Source organism: Gossypium hirsutum, chromosome A09 (assembly GCF_007990345.1).
Source record: "Gossypium hirsutum isolate 1008001.06 chromosome A09, Gossypium_hirsutum_v2.1, whole genome shotgun sequence".
Taxonomy (NCBI): domain Eukaryota; kingdom Viridiplantae; phylum Streptophyta; class Magnoliopsida; order Malvales; family Malvaceae; genus Gossypium; species Gossypium hirsutum.
Genome location: NC_053432.1, coordinates 11,409,863 through 11,425,538, shown reverse-complemented (window position 1 = coordinate 11,425,538; position 15,676 = coordinate 11,409,863). Strand labels below are relative to the sequence as shown.

The following is a 15,676-nucleotide window of genomic DNA, read 5'->3' as shown; positions in this document are numbered from 1 at the left end:
CCTCAGACATATATGCTTTCATGTGAAATATTTGATGTTTGGGGTATCGACTTCATAGGTCCATTCTTCAGTTCATTTGGAAATAAATACATCTTAGTCGCTATCGATTATATGTCTAAATGGATTGAAGCCCAAGCTCTGCCTACAAATGATGCTAGAGTAGAAGTACATTTCCTTAAAAAACTTTTCTCTCGATTTGGAACACCTAGATTAATCATCAGCGATAGGGGGACTCATTTTGTAACACCCCAAACCCAGCCCAAACGTTATGGCCAGATCTGACGTGTCACATGGACTTACGACTTAGTATGCATTCGCTGGTTTAAGTGATTGGGGTGGTCTTTGTAAAAACAGCGGTTGAATGAAAAGCCGGTTTATCAATCTTTAGGCTATCCATGTGTTGTGCTTGTTGAGTCTTGAAAACGTTCATTAATTTTGAAAACCCGCGTAGCCTAACACTAGCAATTTCGTCATAGTATAAATATAATTAGAAAATAAAACCATAGCGGAAAAAAGAAATTTAAATAGCGGTCTTATTACAACTTAAAACCCAAAATTAAATCAGAATATAAAAATAATAAAAATAAACTAACTTAGAAAAACCAACTTTGCAGATGATGTGGCCACTCCGAACCCCTCACAGCTCCAAGCTCACTATTGTTGGGGATTTCCTGCAGAGATGAAAATAAAGGGTGAGTTCGGTAAACTCAGTGTGTAACATAACCCAACCATAGCCCAAAACAGATCAAACCTCTGAGCCAAACTTATATGGGCCTTGGCCCAGTACAGAAATCAGAATGAAACCCATAGGCCCATAGCAGATACAGAACAAATATATCATGAATACAGAAATCCCAACCCAGAGCCATCCATAACACCCCTATACCAGCTTTACACCATGTGGGGAGACTACTCGACCCACTCAACTGCTACACACCACAAAAATTGTAGCGAGGCTGCCAGATTTTGTGACGAAGTCACCAGATACAGATATTGTGGCTAGGCCACCAGAATATATATATGTGGCGAAGCCACCAGATTGCAGCGAGGCTGCCAGATATTGTGACAAGGTCACTAGAACAGATATATATGGCGAGGCCACCAGATTGCAGCGAGGCTGCCAGAACGCTTCCTCCATCAATATAAACCCATGTCCCATGCAATAGAAATAATATGTCATGGCATACGTATACAGAAACAGAACATCATGCTTTTCAGAAAAAAATAACCCTAGGGGTAAAATCGTAATTTTGCATACATAAGGGTATTTCAGTAATTATTACCTATTGCTAAGGTTTCATGCTCATTCTAACGTTTACCAAGTAATCAGAACTACTTACCTCGTCTTTTTACCAAAGTGGGCCCGTTGGCCCATTGGCCTGTTTTCGGCCCATTAAGCCCAAAAATATAGTTGTGCACGAAAATGCACACTCTGCACTCTAATCATCCAAAAACACCATATTCATTAACAACTGTCTCACGAGCGCTCGCACGCTCGCGAGTTCACAAAATACCAATGTTTCGGTATTTCGGCTTTTACCGATTCAGTCTGAGGGAGAGTGTCGTTTATACACCTAGTTGATGACGATTGATGACGATATCTCTCACGCGATAATCCTACAATCGATCACTAACACATTAGACTTACGAATTAACGATAACTAACATAAATCCATGTCAACTAACCCAATCATCATACAAGTTAGTCATTTACGCACGAGGGGCAAAATAGTCATTTTACCCTCCAAGGGTAAATCGGTAGTCCTACCCTACAAGGGTATTTTAGTAATTCTACAACTTATCCACTTGGGCCTACGGACCCATTGGGACCACATGGCCCATTTCAGCCCATCGCGGCCCGAAATAGCCGTCCTACTGCTAGAGTAATGAGAAATACACACCTGTTAGGAGACTGCAGTTAATCCGCGCTCCAAACACTCTTAGCTGACGCCCAACCCAAATGAGCACATCACAAAGCGAAAAGGATCAGCCAAAAAGAGTATGCCTACTCCCCTCATGGTTTGCTCTATTTAAAGCCAGCTCTCTATCTATTCTTATGTTAGCTTCCCGATGTGGGATCCCTCCATCACCAGAGTTTAAAACCAACACCAACTCTTGCCGTCCCAACATAGCAAAATAATCAACCTTTGCGTGCCAAGGGATTCGAACCAAAATCCTCTCACATGCCAACTCACGCCACCACCACTAAGCCATCAACTTATTTGTGTCATAAATCCAACACATTAAACTTTAAAGCTCACCTACTTGCTTCCAGATTTATTGAAAAGAAAAACCAAAATATATTGCAAGAGCCAAGACTTGAACCTTGGACCCCTTGCTTCCTCTATGGCGTCACTTCCTTGTCCCTTAAGTGGCGCCACCTTGCCACTACACCACACTCCTTTTTGTGTCATCTTTTACCCCTTTACTCTTAAAAGCCCAAATGCCAATTGCATCACCTGTTCATAAAATTAAAATTCCGAAGACTACCACGGATTTAACTTAAGTTTGAGCCTTCCAAAGGCCCACTAACCTACTAAAATATATATTTTAACCAACCAAAACACTCACAAATTTTAAAAATCACAGAAACACAGAAAACCTGAAAATTGGGGCGTTACAACTCTACCCTCCTTAAAGAAATTTTGTCCTCGAAATCTTACCTGAATCAAACAGATGAGGATATTGTTGACGCATTGCCACTTCTGGCTCCCAAGTAGCTTCCTCTCTGGCATGATTACGCCACAACACCTTTACTAGCGGAACTGATTTCCTCCTCAAAATCTTAACATCTCGATCCAAAATCTGCACAGGCTCTTCCTCAAAAGTCAAGTCTGTTTGGACCTCGATCTCTGCAATTGGCACAACATGAGTAGGGTCAGAATGATACCGCCTTAACATGGAGACGTGAAAGACATCATGAATCTTATTCAACCCTGGAGGTAGCTCCAACTGATAAGCCAATGGACCCACTAATTTAAGAATCCGATAAGGCCCAATGAACCGCGGACTTAACTTGCCTTTCCTCCCAAACCTTAATATTTTCTTCCAAGGCAAAACCTTCAAGAAGACCATATCACCCATAGAGTACTCAATTTCTTTGCGCTTCAAATCTGCATATGACTTCTGTCTATCAGATGCTTCCTTCAACCGGACTCTAATCAACTTGACCTTATCTTCAGTATCTGCCACCAACTCAGGTCCAAGAACCTGTTGTTCACCCAACTCTGTCCAACAACTAGGTGTACGACATTTACGCCCATACAGTGCCTCACAAGGAGCCATTCGAATACTTGCCTGATAACTATTGATGTATGCAAACTCTGCCAACGGTAAGTAATCCTCCCAACTGCCTCGAAAGTCGATAACGCATCCCCTCAACATGTCTTCCAGAATCTGAATAACCTTTTCTGACTAACCATCAATCTGAGGATGAAAGGTTGTACTAAAGTTCAACCGCGTACCCAACGCCTCATGCAACTTTTGCCAAAACTGAGATGTGAATCTAGGATCTCGATCAGAAATAATCGACACTGGCACTCCGTGAAGTCGCACTATTTCTGCCACATACAATTTAACTAACTTCTGAAGTGAATAATCAGTGCGGACAGGTATGAAATGAGAAAATTTGGTCACCCTATCCACAATTACCCAAATCGAGCCATTCTTCGACGGTGTCAAGGGTAACCCACTCACAAAATCCATGATTACCCTCTCTCACTTCCAAAGTGGTACTTTCACTGGCTGCAAAAGTCTGGAAGGTAATTGATGTTCAGCTTTCACTTGCTAACAAGTCAGACATTTTTCCACAACTTCCGTTACCTCTCGCTTCAATCTAGGCCACCAATACAACTCCTTTAAGTCGCGATACATTTTACTCCCTCTAGGATGCATAGCACACAGACCTCCATGAGCTTCTTTCAGAATTGCTTGCCTCAAGTCAGAGTCCTTCAGAATACAAACTTTACCTCGATAACACAGAACTCCCTCACTATTCAGTCCGAACTCAGAAGTATCCCCATTCTTAACCTACTGGAATCGAGAAACCAGGGACTCATCCCTCAACTATTTTTCCTTAATCTCATCCACCCAGGTCGGCCTAACTTGCAGTTCTGCTAACAGACTACCGTCGTCATACAGACTCAAACGAGCAAACATGGCTCTCAAATCAGATACAGTTCTACGACTTAGGGCATCAGCCACCACATTAGCTTTGCCTGGGTGATACTCAATCGCGCAGTCATAATCCTTAAGCAACTCTATCCATCTCTGCTGCCTAAGGTTCAGCTCCTTCTGAGTCAGCAAGTACTTAAGACTCTTATGAACTGTGTATATAATACACCTTTCTCCGTACAAGTAATGTCTTCAAATCTTAATCGCAAAGATTACCGCTGCCAACTCCTGATCATGAGTAGGATAGTTAACTTCATGTGGTTTAAGCTGTCGGGATGCATAAGCAACCACTTTACCCTCTTGCATCAGCATACAGCCCAACCTTACATGTGATGCATCACTGCATACGATAAAATCTTTTTCAGACTCCTGCTGAATCAGTACAGGTGCCTCGGTCAAAACTTTATTCAACTTCTCAAAAGATTCCTGTTGTTTCTCAGTCCAAACAAACGGTACTCCCTTCCTTATAAGCTTTGTCAAAGGCGCTGCCATCACAGAAAGTCCTTCCACAAACCTTCTATAGTACCCAGCTAAACTCAGAAAACTTCGAATTTCCGACACTGACCTCAGTGGCTTCCATTCCAGAATCACCTCAATCTTTCGAGAGTCCACCTTGATCCCTTCAGCAGAGACAACATGCCCCAAGAAAGTTACCTCTCTCAACCAAAACTCACACTTACTGAATTTCGCATAAAGCTCCTTCTCCCTCAGCACTTACAGCACAATACGATGATGCTCATCATGCTTCTCCTCAGTTTCAGAATAAACTAGAATATCGTCGATAAAGATGACCACGAATTGATCTAAGTATGGCTATACCACTCGATTCATCAGATCCATAAATGCCGCAGGTGCATTCGTCAACCCAAATGGCATAACCAAGAACTCATAGTGACCATACCGAGTTCTGAATGTCGTCTTGTGAATATCCACCTCCTTAACCCTCAACTGATGATACCCAGGTCGAAGGTCAATCTTGGAAAATACTGAAACTCCTCTAAGTTGGCCAAATAAATCATCGATTCTCGGTAGTGGGTACTTGTTCTTAATCGTCAGTTTGTTCAACTGCTGATAATTGATGCACATCCGCATTGACCCATCTTTCTTCTTTACGAACAACACTAGTGCTCCCCACGGAGACACACTTGGTCTAATGAAGCCTCTATCCAATAACTCTTGAATTTGGGCTTTCAGCTCCACCAACTCCTTCCGTGCCATCCTATAAGGTGCAATGGACACCGGTGTCATTCCAGGCAACAAGTCGATTCCAAACTCAACCTCTCAGTTCGGGGGCAAACTCGGAAGCTCCTCTGGAAAAACATCTTGAAAATTCTTGACGGTTCTACAATCCAGAGTAGCCCTATGCTTAACAAGCCAATCCATTTCCAAAATGAGATCGAATTCTCTGAAAGGTAGCTCCATCAGATCTCTAGAGAAGCATTTTCCTTGAGTTTCTATAGGCACATCTCTATATAGTTTATCTACCCTAACCGAGTGACCCAAAGGACTTAGTACAGATACCCCACTCACAGTCTCCTCACAGCACACACCCGGTGACCCAGATATAGCACATGCAACATATGAATGGGTAGATCCAACATCTATCAATGTAGTGTATGGCATACTAGAAATCAAAAACGTACCAATTATGATGTCAGGTCCATCACCCTCCTCTCGGCGACGAGCTGCATACACCAACGTCAACTGACGAGCCTCAGTAAATCTAGCACCCCTGCCAGGTGCTTCTTTTCCTCGACCGTTTCCATTATCACCTCTGCCTTGCCCACATCCTCTCGGAAACTGTGGTCCTCCCCTCACTGGTTGAGCGACCCTCTGCTCTAAAACTTGAACCTAATCTGGTTCCTAGGGACAATCCTTAACCCTATGCTTCATAGATCCGCATTAGAAACAAGCACCAGAACGTTTCCGACACTCACCCATATGCATCTTCCCACAATTCCTACAACCCTGCGGTCTAACAGCATTCATCGATACTGTACGAACTGGCTCCATTTCCCTTTCTCTCTTAACATTCCTGTTCATACCACCTGAAAGTCCTGAATCTCTCCTAAAATAGTTCTGATCTTTCTCACGATTCTGTCTTTCTGTATGCTTCACTTCCTCAGCTATCTTAGCTTTCTCCACTAAAGCAGCAAAGTTACGCTCCTTCTATGGAGCAATTAGCACCCTAAGTTCATCTCTCAGACCATCCTCGAAGCGTACGCTATGCTCATACTCTGTAGCAACAACCCAGAAGCATACTGCTCAGTCTCAAAAACTCAGACTCATACTCAGCCACTGACTTACTCCCTTAGACCAGGTTCAGAAATTCTTTCCGGCGAGCGTCCACGTAACTAGCCCCAACATACTTTCCTTTAAAGGCTATCTTAAACAACTCCCACCACTAATAAGCCTCATCCCTGAGTAACGATATGGCTCCCTTCAGCTTCTGCTCCACAGAGCAGTCCAAATCATCCATAATCTGCTCTGTGGCTTCTAACCAATACTCAGCCATATTCGGAGCTACACCAGATATGCCCCTAAATATCTCCGCTCCATTGGCCCGGAGCCGCTCAGAAATAGACCCCCGAATTTTGTTTCCCGTACTAGCCCCAGCAACCCTTTCCAAAACTCAGAGCATTGCCTGGGACAGAGCATCGTACCCGGCACCTCGATCATGAGACTCTACCTCTGTTGCCAGTGGTACCGGTGCATCTGCTACTGGCACATGTCTTGAAGATGAAGATTCAGCCTGAGCATTACCTCAGCCACATCCACGGCCTCTTCTACAAGCTACTCATGTACTCATTTCGTATTATCTGGTTAAGAATTTTATGAATCAGTTTAATATTTCAGTGTTTATTACAGATGTTTTATGAATAACAGTAATTCAGAGTTTGAGTTTGTTTCCTTTTGCGGTAGCTTAGCTACAGTCTCAGCCTACTTATCAGAGTTTCTATAGTTCCAGTGTTACCCTAACTAAAGTGCCATGATAAGGTTTTGTACAAGCATATAACAAATATTTTAGAAACAATCAAAAAGGCTCAGAAAACTTACAGACTTGGGCCGCTTCTAAAAAAACCTAATTTTAGAAAACTGATTTTAATCTTTAAAATCATCTATTTCTAAAGAGAAAATATTGGAAACATTCTCGAAAACAATTTATAACCAAGTTCCAAAAAATGATTTTCAAAAACCTTTATTCAGTTTTTCTTTACAAACTCTCGTTTTTAAACCCGTTCCACAGCTGAGTTGTTGCAACATGGCTCTGATACCACTAAGTGTAACACCCCAAACCCGGCCCAGACGTTATGTCCAGATCTGACGTGTCACATGGACTTACGACTTAGTATGCATTCGCTGGTTTAAGTGATTGGGGTGGTCTTTGTAAAAACAGCGGTTGAATGAAAAGTCAGTTTATCAATCTTTAGGCTATCCATTTGTTGTGCTTGTTGAGTCTTGAAAACGTTCATTAATTTTGAAAACTCGCGCAGCGTAACACTAGCAGTTTCGTCATAGTATAAATATAATCAGAAAATAAAACCATAGCGGAAAAAACAAATTTAAATAGCGGCCTTATTACAACTTAAAACCCAAAATTAAATCAGAATATAAAAATAATAAAACTAAACTAACTTAGAAAAACCAACTTTGCAGATGATGTGGCCACTCTGAATCCCTCACAGCTCCAAGCCCACTATGGTTGGGGATTTCCTGCAGAGATGAAAATAAAGGGTGAGTTCGGTAAACTCAGTGTGTAACATAACCCAACCATAGCCCAAAATAGATCAAACCTCAGAGTTAGACTTATTTAGGCATTGGCCCAGTACAGATATCAGAATGAAACCCATAGGTCCATAGCAGATACAGAACAAATATATCATGAATACAGAAATCCCAACCCAGAGCCATCCATAACAGCCCCGTACCAGCCTTACACCATGTGGGGAGACAACTCAACCCACCCAACCGCTACACACCACAAAAATTGCAGTGAGGGTGCCAGATTTTGTGGCGAAGTCACCAGATACAGATATTGTGGCTAGGCCACCAAAATAGATATATATATATGTGGCGAAGCCACTAGATTGCAACGAGGCTGCCAAATATTGTGACAAGTCACCAGAACAGATATATGTGGCGAGGCCACCAGATTGCAGCGAGGCTGCCAAAACGCTTCCTCCATCAATATAAACCCATGTCCCATGCAACAGAAATAATATGTCATGGCATACGTATACAGAAATAGAACATCATGCTTTTCAGAAAAAAATAACCCTAGGGGTAAAATCGTAATTTTGCATACATAAGGGTATTTCAATAATTATTACCTATTGCTAAGGTTCCATGCTCATTCTAATGTTTACCAAGTAATCAGAAGTACTTACCTCGTCTTTTTACCAAAGTGGGCCCGTTGGCCCATTGGCCCGTTTTTGGCCCATTAAGCCCAAAAATACCGTTGTGCACGAAAATGCACAATCTGCACTCTAATCATCCAAATGCACCATATTCATTAACAACTGTCTCACGAGTGCTCGCACGCTCGCGAGTTCACAAAATACCAACGTTTCGATATTTCGACTTTTACCGATTCAGTCTAAGGGAGTGTGTCGTTTACACACCTGGTTGATGACGATTGATGACGATATCTCCCACGCGATAATCTTACAATCGATCACTAACACATTAGACTTACGAATTAACGATAACTAACATAAATCCACGTCAACTAACCCAATCATCATACAAGTTAGTCATTTACGTACGAGGGGCAAAATAGTCATTTTACCCTCCAGGGGTAAATCGGTAGTCCTACCCTACAAGGGTATTTTAGTGATTCTACAACATATCCACTTGGGCCAATGAACCCATTGGGACCACATGGCCCATTTCAGCCCATCGCGGCCTGAAATAGCCGTCCTACTGCTAGAGTAATGAGAAATACACACCTGTTAGGAGACTGCAGTTAATCCGCGCTCCAAACACTCTTAGCTAACGCCCAACCCAAACGAGCACGTCACAAAGTGAAAGGGATCAGCCAAGAAGAATATGCCTACTCTCTTCATGGTGTGCTCTATTTAAAGCCAGCTCTCCATCCACTCTTATGTTAGCTTCCCGATGTAGGATCCCTCCATCACCAGAGTTTAAAACCAACACCAACTCTTACCGTCCCAACATAGCAAAATAATCAACCTTTGCGTGCCAAGGGATTCGAACCAAAATCCTCTCACATGCCAACTCACGCCACCACCACTAGGCCATCAACTCATTTGTGTCATAAATCCAACACATTAAATTTTAAAGCGCACCTACTTGCTTCCAGATTTATTGAAAAGAAAAACCAAAATATATTGCAAGAGCCAAGACTTGAACCTTGGACCCATTGCTTCCTCTATGGCGTCACTTCCTTGTCCCCTAAGTGGTGCCACCTTGCCACTACACCACACTCCTTTTTGTGTCATCTTTTACCCTTTTACTCTTAAAAGCCCAAACGCCAATTGCATCACCTGTTCATAAAATTAAAATTCCGAAGACTACCACAGATTTAACTTAAGTTTGGGCCTTCCAAAGGCCCACTAACCTACTAAAATATATATTTTAACCAACCAGAACACACACAAATTTTAAAAATCACAGAAACACAGAAAACTCAAAAATTGAGGCGTTACACATTTCTGTAACGCCTAATTTGAAAAAAACCCTCAAGAAATATAAAGTTTACCACCGAACAGCTACCCTTTACCACCCTCAAACTAGTGGCCAAGTCGAAGTGAAAAATCGAGAACTTAAACGTATCCTAGAAAAGACGGTAGGATTAAATAGGAAAGATTGGGCAATGAAAGTAGATGACGCATTATGGGCCTATAGAACTGCTTTTGAAACCCCTATAGGAACATCACCATACAAACTCGTTTATGGAAAAAGTTGTCATCTACCATTTGAGTTAGAACACAAAGCATTCTGGGCTATAAAATTTCTAAACTTTGATCCCAAACTTGCAGGTGAAAATAGGTTGATGCAGTTGAACGAGTTAGACGAGTGGCAAACCTATACATATAAAAATTCAAGACTACACAAGGAAGCAACGAAACGATGCCATGATGCTCGGTTAAAAAAAATAAACAATTTGAAGTTGGAGATCCTATACTATTATATAACTCAAGACTCAAATTGTTCCCTGGGAAGCTTAAATCACGATGGTCAAGTCCGTTCGTAGTCAAAATAGTTTTCCCATACGGCACCGTAGAAATAAGTTACCCATCGCAAGATACTTTCAAAGTAAATGGACATCGCCTCAAACCTTACAACGGTGAGAAATTTAAAGATGACAGGGAGGAGCTACGGCTCCACAAATCGCCTTAAGTATACTCACACGGTAATGTCTACCTTAGACTTTAAATAAGCGCTTCTCGGGAGGCAGCCCGAGCACTAACAATATTACTTTCTTTAAATTTTAGTTTTTAAAAATATAAAATACTAACCAAATCATTGAACACAGGATTTTTAGAACCACACGGTCAGGAACACGGGTGTGTCGTAGGCCGTGCATATACTACGGGATGCAACACGACCGTGCGATATGGCCGTGTGAAAATAGGGCAAAATTTTTTTCCCCAACACGGAATGTGATAAGTAGCCACGACCGTACGACATGGCCGTGGACGAAACTGTCAGAATAAAACGGGCATGCAACACACCCATGTTTTGAAACCATGGGCAAACCTGTGAATTTAACACAAGCATGCGTTTGCATACACAGGCGTGGGAGAAGCGAACGAAGATCGACATGGTCGTGTACACCAATCCGCCTAATTTTGAAAATTACGAAACGCACAGGCTGAGCTTAAAGCACACGGGCTTGCCCCACGATCGTGTGCCCCAATTTCTCTATAAACACCTTTTATTTTTTTATTTTTATCTCTATATTTTGAAATTATATTTTTTCCCTTTTAATACTATTTTATCCTGAGTTTTTACAATTTTTATTCTTCGGCTATTCCATTACAAGTAATTATGCTTCAGGATACCTCTTAAAGAGTTCTTGATTTTATCACAGTCATAAAGAGCTCCTCAGCTCATCATTAGATAGGAACTAAAAACTCCACCGGGAAAGGTTCTCCACAACTGCTATGTCCTGCTAGACCACGACCATCACCAACTTCAAATATAATATTCTTTTGGCGTAGGACCGATGGACTAATGAACCTTTACCACCGTTGAAGTATCCTCCTCCACCCTCAATCCGATTATTCTCTTGAAAAGCTCTCATATCATGTTTAGGATAAATTTTGATTGATTTATAACTTTTATTGATATATCTTGAATTGAAACATAAGCATTTATGCATTGATTGTTTAAACTTTAAGACATCAGGGAATCAAACATGATTAGTTGATTTTTGAAGAATTAAAAACTTTTAGGTTGTTTCCTTAAGTTTAGGTATTATCTTGAGTTGGAATTCACAAGTTTAAACATAAAAAAAAACCATAATTTTTGTGAGATCTTGAGCCTTTAGAGCATCCATTATTTCTTTCATGCTCACTTTCATTATGAGTGCGTCAGTATTAAATTGTTATTCTAGAACTTGCTTGATTATGCATGTCAAGACCACACCATTTGATTTGTTATGTCAAAATAAGAAAGGCACTTAGGTTTAACCCACTCACTCCACAAAAGCCCACCTTCACAATTAACCCTTAGTGAAACCCCTTGAGCATAACAACCTATTCATTGATTTACCCTTAATATTAACTCATAACTCATTATTGTTGAAATCCCCTAAATTTATTTGATCCCTATTTTTGTCGAGAATTGAATTGAAATAGTTGCTCAACTATGTCTTGTTTTTAATATTTAGTCTATGTTATTTGACTTGTTCTAAAGAAAATAAATAAATAAATACATGTACACATATTAGTAGTAGTGATCTTCTGAGCTAAAGAGTTAAATTTCATATTCTGAGAAGAAGCTCTGTTGTACGTAAGTGATTATTAAATCATTTTCTAGTTAAGTAATTTTTCAATTCAATCTCGATTTTAACCCTTTCTTTCAGTTTGTGACCACACCCTCTAACCAAAGCCACGTTTCAACCCTCTAAAGACCTTTTGATTGATGTTTCATCTCAATTTATAGTGGTGGAGATTTGATTTTCATGCAAGCCTATGGTAATGCCTTTTCATTATTGACTATTGAGTGCTTCATTTATTGTCCTTAAACACCTCGAGTGATTTGAGTGAATCTTTAGTGAGGATGTGAAACTCTGTAACATTTTGAATCAAAGTTAATTACTTAGACGAGGGGAGACACCTATGTTTTCATGATAAAATACACAACTTGGAATGTTTGAAACTTTGATGTTCTTTCAGTTGAATTTTCAATGTATGATTACCTATGATTATTTTGAGATATTATCGATAGAAATTATAAGTTGAGAAGAATTTATTTTGATTATGAGTTGAGGATTTTGCTTGAGGACAAGCAAATACTTAAGTGTGGGGCTATTTGATAAACTGTAATTTATACATATTTCTATCCCATGGTTAGCACATTTTATGAATGATTTTTCCTTAAAATTGGTGAATTCGATGCTTCTAATGCCTTAATTTCATGTTTTATACTTAGGTGAGCATAGGAGAGTGAAAGGAACGAGAAACAGGCCAAAAACGGAGAAAATAGGGTAACGTACGAAATCAACACGGCTTGGACCTCCTCACACGGGCAGACCATATGGTCATGTCAATTTGGCAGAATCGAAGCATGACTCACACGGGTGGATCACACGCCCGTGCCTCTTTAACAGGCTTGACCACGGCCTGTAGTAATCGCACACGGGCTTGTCACACGGGCGTGTCCCTGCCGAGCCCAAGTTGAGTCCAATTCAGAAAAGGCCAATTTTGAGGGTTCTTAGGCATTCTAAAGCCAATAAATACACCCTAGAGAAGAAAGAAAAAAGACACAGAGGGAAGGAAGCAGGGAACTGCTCAAGGAAAGCCAATTGAGCCATCTCAGAAGCCAGATTCATCATCAAGACGGAAGATCTCCCCTCAATTTCCCTTCAAAAGTTTTGGGTTTTTCTTTATGTTTTGTATTCATTATTCTTCTGAGATGTTTACCTTTTTAGTTATGAACTAAAACCCCTAAATACCTAAGGGGAATGAAACCTAAGATAGATCTTGTTATTATTATCTGAATTGTATGATAAATATTTGACTTGTTCTTAATTATGTGTTCTTAATTCTTGTTTTGATATTCCAGGATATTGATTCAAGTTAAGCTCTTATTCAGAGGAGGAATAGACCCTGTCTAAGAGTACATTTGTCATAATTAAGCGAAGTTGGTTACGCGCCTAAAGATAGGGTGACAAGATTTTGCTGGATTAGGGTAAAACCTAATAAGGGGATCCATAGATCGAGTTAATGCAACCCTAGGGAGTTAATTAGAAAGAGATTTCAATTATTCAACCTAGGGTTAGACGTTGTTAGTCTCGAGAGAGATAATAATATAGCTTAGGGATTTCCACGGATCAAGTCAAATGAATAAATCATCCGAGTCACAGTCAAATAAATAAGTGAAGTCTAGGTGGATTTTTCCTTAGGTATTGTCTTAATTCAATCGTTTTTCAAAAAGTAATTCCCCAATTCTATTTTCTACGATTTCTTAGTTTAGTTAACTAGTTAGTTAAAAAAACCCCATTATTCTTAGGCTAGATAATAAAAAGACAGTCATTACTAGTACTTTTAGTTCCTTTGGGTTCGACAATCCGGTCTTGCTAAAACTATACTACTATTTGATAGGTACACTTGTCGACATCGTGATAATAGTTAGTTTCAAGAACGATTAATTATAAATTTATAAAACTTATCACACAAATATCACGTATCACTAAAGCTATACTACTGCTCGATAGGTACACTTGTCTTCATCGTGATAATAGTTAGTTTCAAGAATGATTAATTATAAATTTTCAAAACCTATCATGAAGATCACTTATCAGGAAGATAAGATTTGTCGTCTTCGATCTGCCCCACTGCTATCTCGAGGAGACAAAATCTATAATCTTCAGTCTACTCCCTACCTCAAGAAGATAAGACTACAATCTTCAGCCTACTCCCTTGCTACCTCAAAGAGATAAGGCTGGTGGCTAAAATATGCTCCCCTGCTACCTTGGAAAGATAAGATTCACCGTCTTCGATTTGCTCCACTACTATTTCTGGGTGAAAAAATCTGAAGTCACCGATGTTACTACACCGTCCTCTAAGGAATATGTCCTCTAGACTCAGTTTTATATGCCTATGTTTATGCCAAATGATTAGGATGCTATGATTGGAATGAGTCAAATATTCCTAATCAGATGCGTTATGAATGATATATGAATGTAGAAATAAGAATGAACCTTTATTAAATGCTTAAGGTATCAAATCTCGTTGTTTATCAGGGCATTATCACTGATGTATTACGCTGCAATCTTGTTCAGCTAGTATTTTTTGCCAGGAAACTTCGAAGAAACTATCACATTTTGCTCAAGTAGTTTGCTCCACTGTAACTTCAGGGTCTCTTTCATTGTACCTCTGGGACCTAAGATTTGTACCATCTTCAAACTCTCCCATTGCAATTCAAGGGTGTAGGATATGAATTTTCCCCATCAATTCGGTCTGTCACACCATTTCCTAGGTGTCATGACCAGACGTATATGCCTCATGAATACAAAATATCATTTTCCTTTTCTCGAGAATGACCCCCTTTTATACTCTTAGGTTGACTCTGATCATTTTTCATCAAAATTGTATCACTGATGCAATATCTTGTCCTTTTGTTCAATCATTATTTTGGACAAAAATTCAAGGAGATGGTCTCAATTTAAACCCTTCCTTCTCAGATATTTCCTTAAACTTGGTGAGTTCTAAACAATAGTCCTGTTTCAGGTTCTTGTATTAATTAAAAGCTTTCGAAGTAATATGCGAAACTCCTTTTGTGAAGGTATTACTAGTCCATTAATCATTATTTCAATGCAACATGCTTGCAACAAATCATAACAGTGGATAAGAATGGAATTGAATTGGAGCACATCTCAAAGTGAATAAATTATCAAAAATAGAGAACTAAAAAAATGGAAATTGATTAGGAATGCATATCTTGAAAAGGAAAAATATTTCAAAGATAGCCAATTCAATATGAATAAGATGAAGACTAGGTACCCCCAATATCGCAACTTAAATTTCTCTGTACGAACTTTTTGAAGACCAATTTGAGCTTGACATGTGTTTAGGAGATCAGAAGTACTTTGTCAATTCCCAATATGTAGCATACCCCTTTTCCTTGTTCATTCAGGTATAGCAAAACCACCGCCTTCCCCATCTTTGATCAACATTTGACCTGCCCTTTTTGGGTTTTCAACTCAAATCCCCTTTGGTATCAAGACGCCCTTTGTGGGTTTTCACCTTGGCATCTCCTTTTTATCTTTTTATTTTTATTTTCTTTTTTTTTAAAGTCTCAAAGCGCCCTT

The 15,676-nt window shown here is 39.9% G+C and overlaps 1 pseudogene; it reads left to right on the top strand.

The window, feature by feature from the left end:
• The window catches only part of LOC121205969 (uncharacterized), a 46,390-nt pseudogene that overhangs the window by 11,988 nt on the left and 18,726 nt on the right, over positions 1–15,676 (top strand).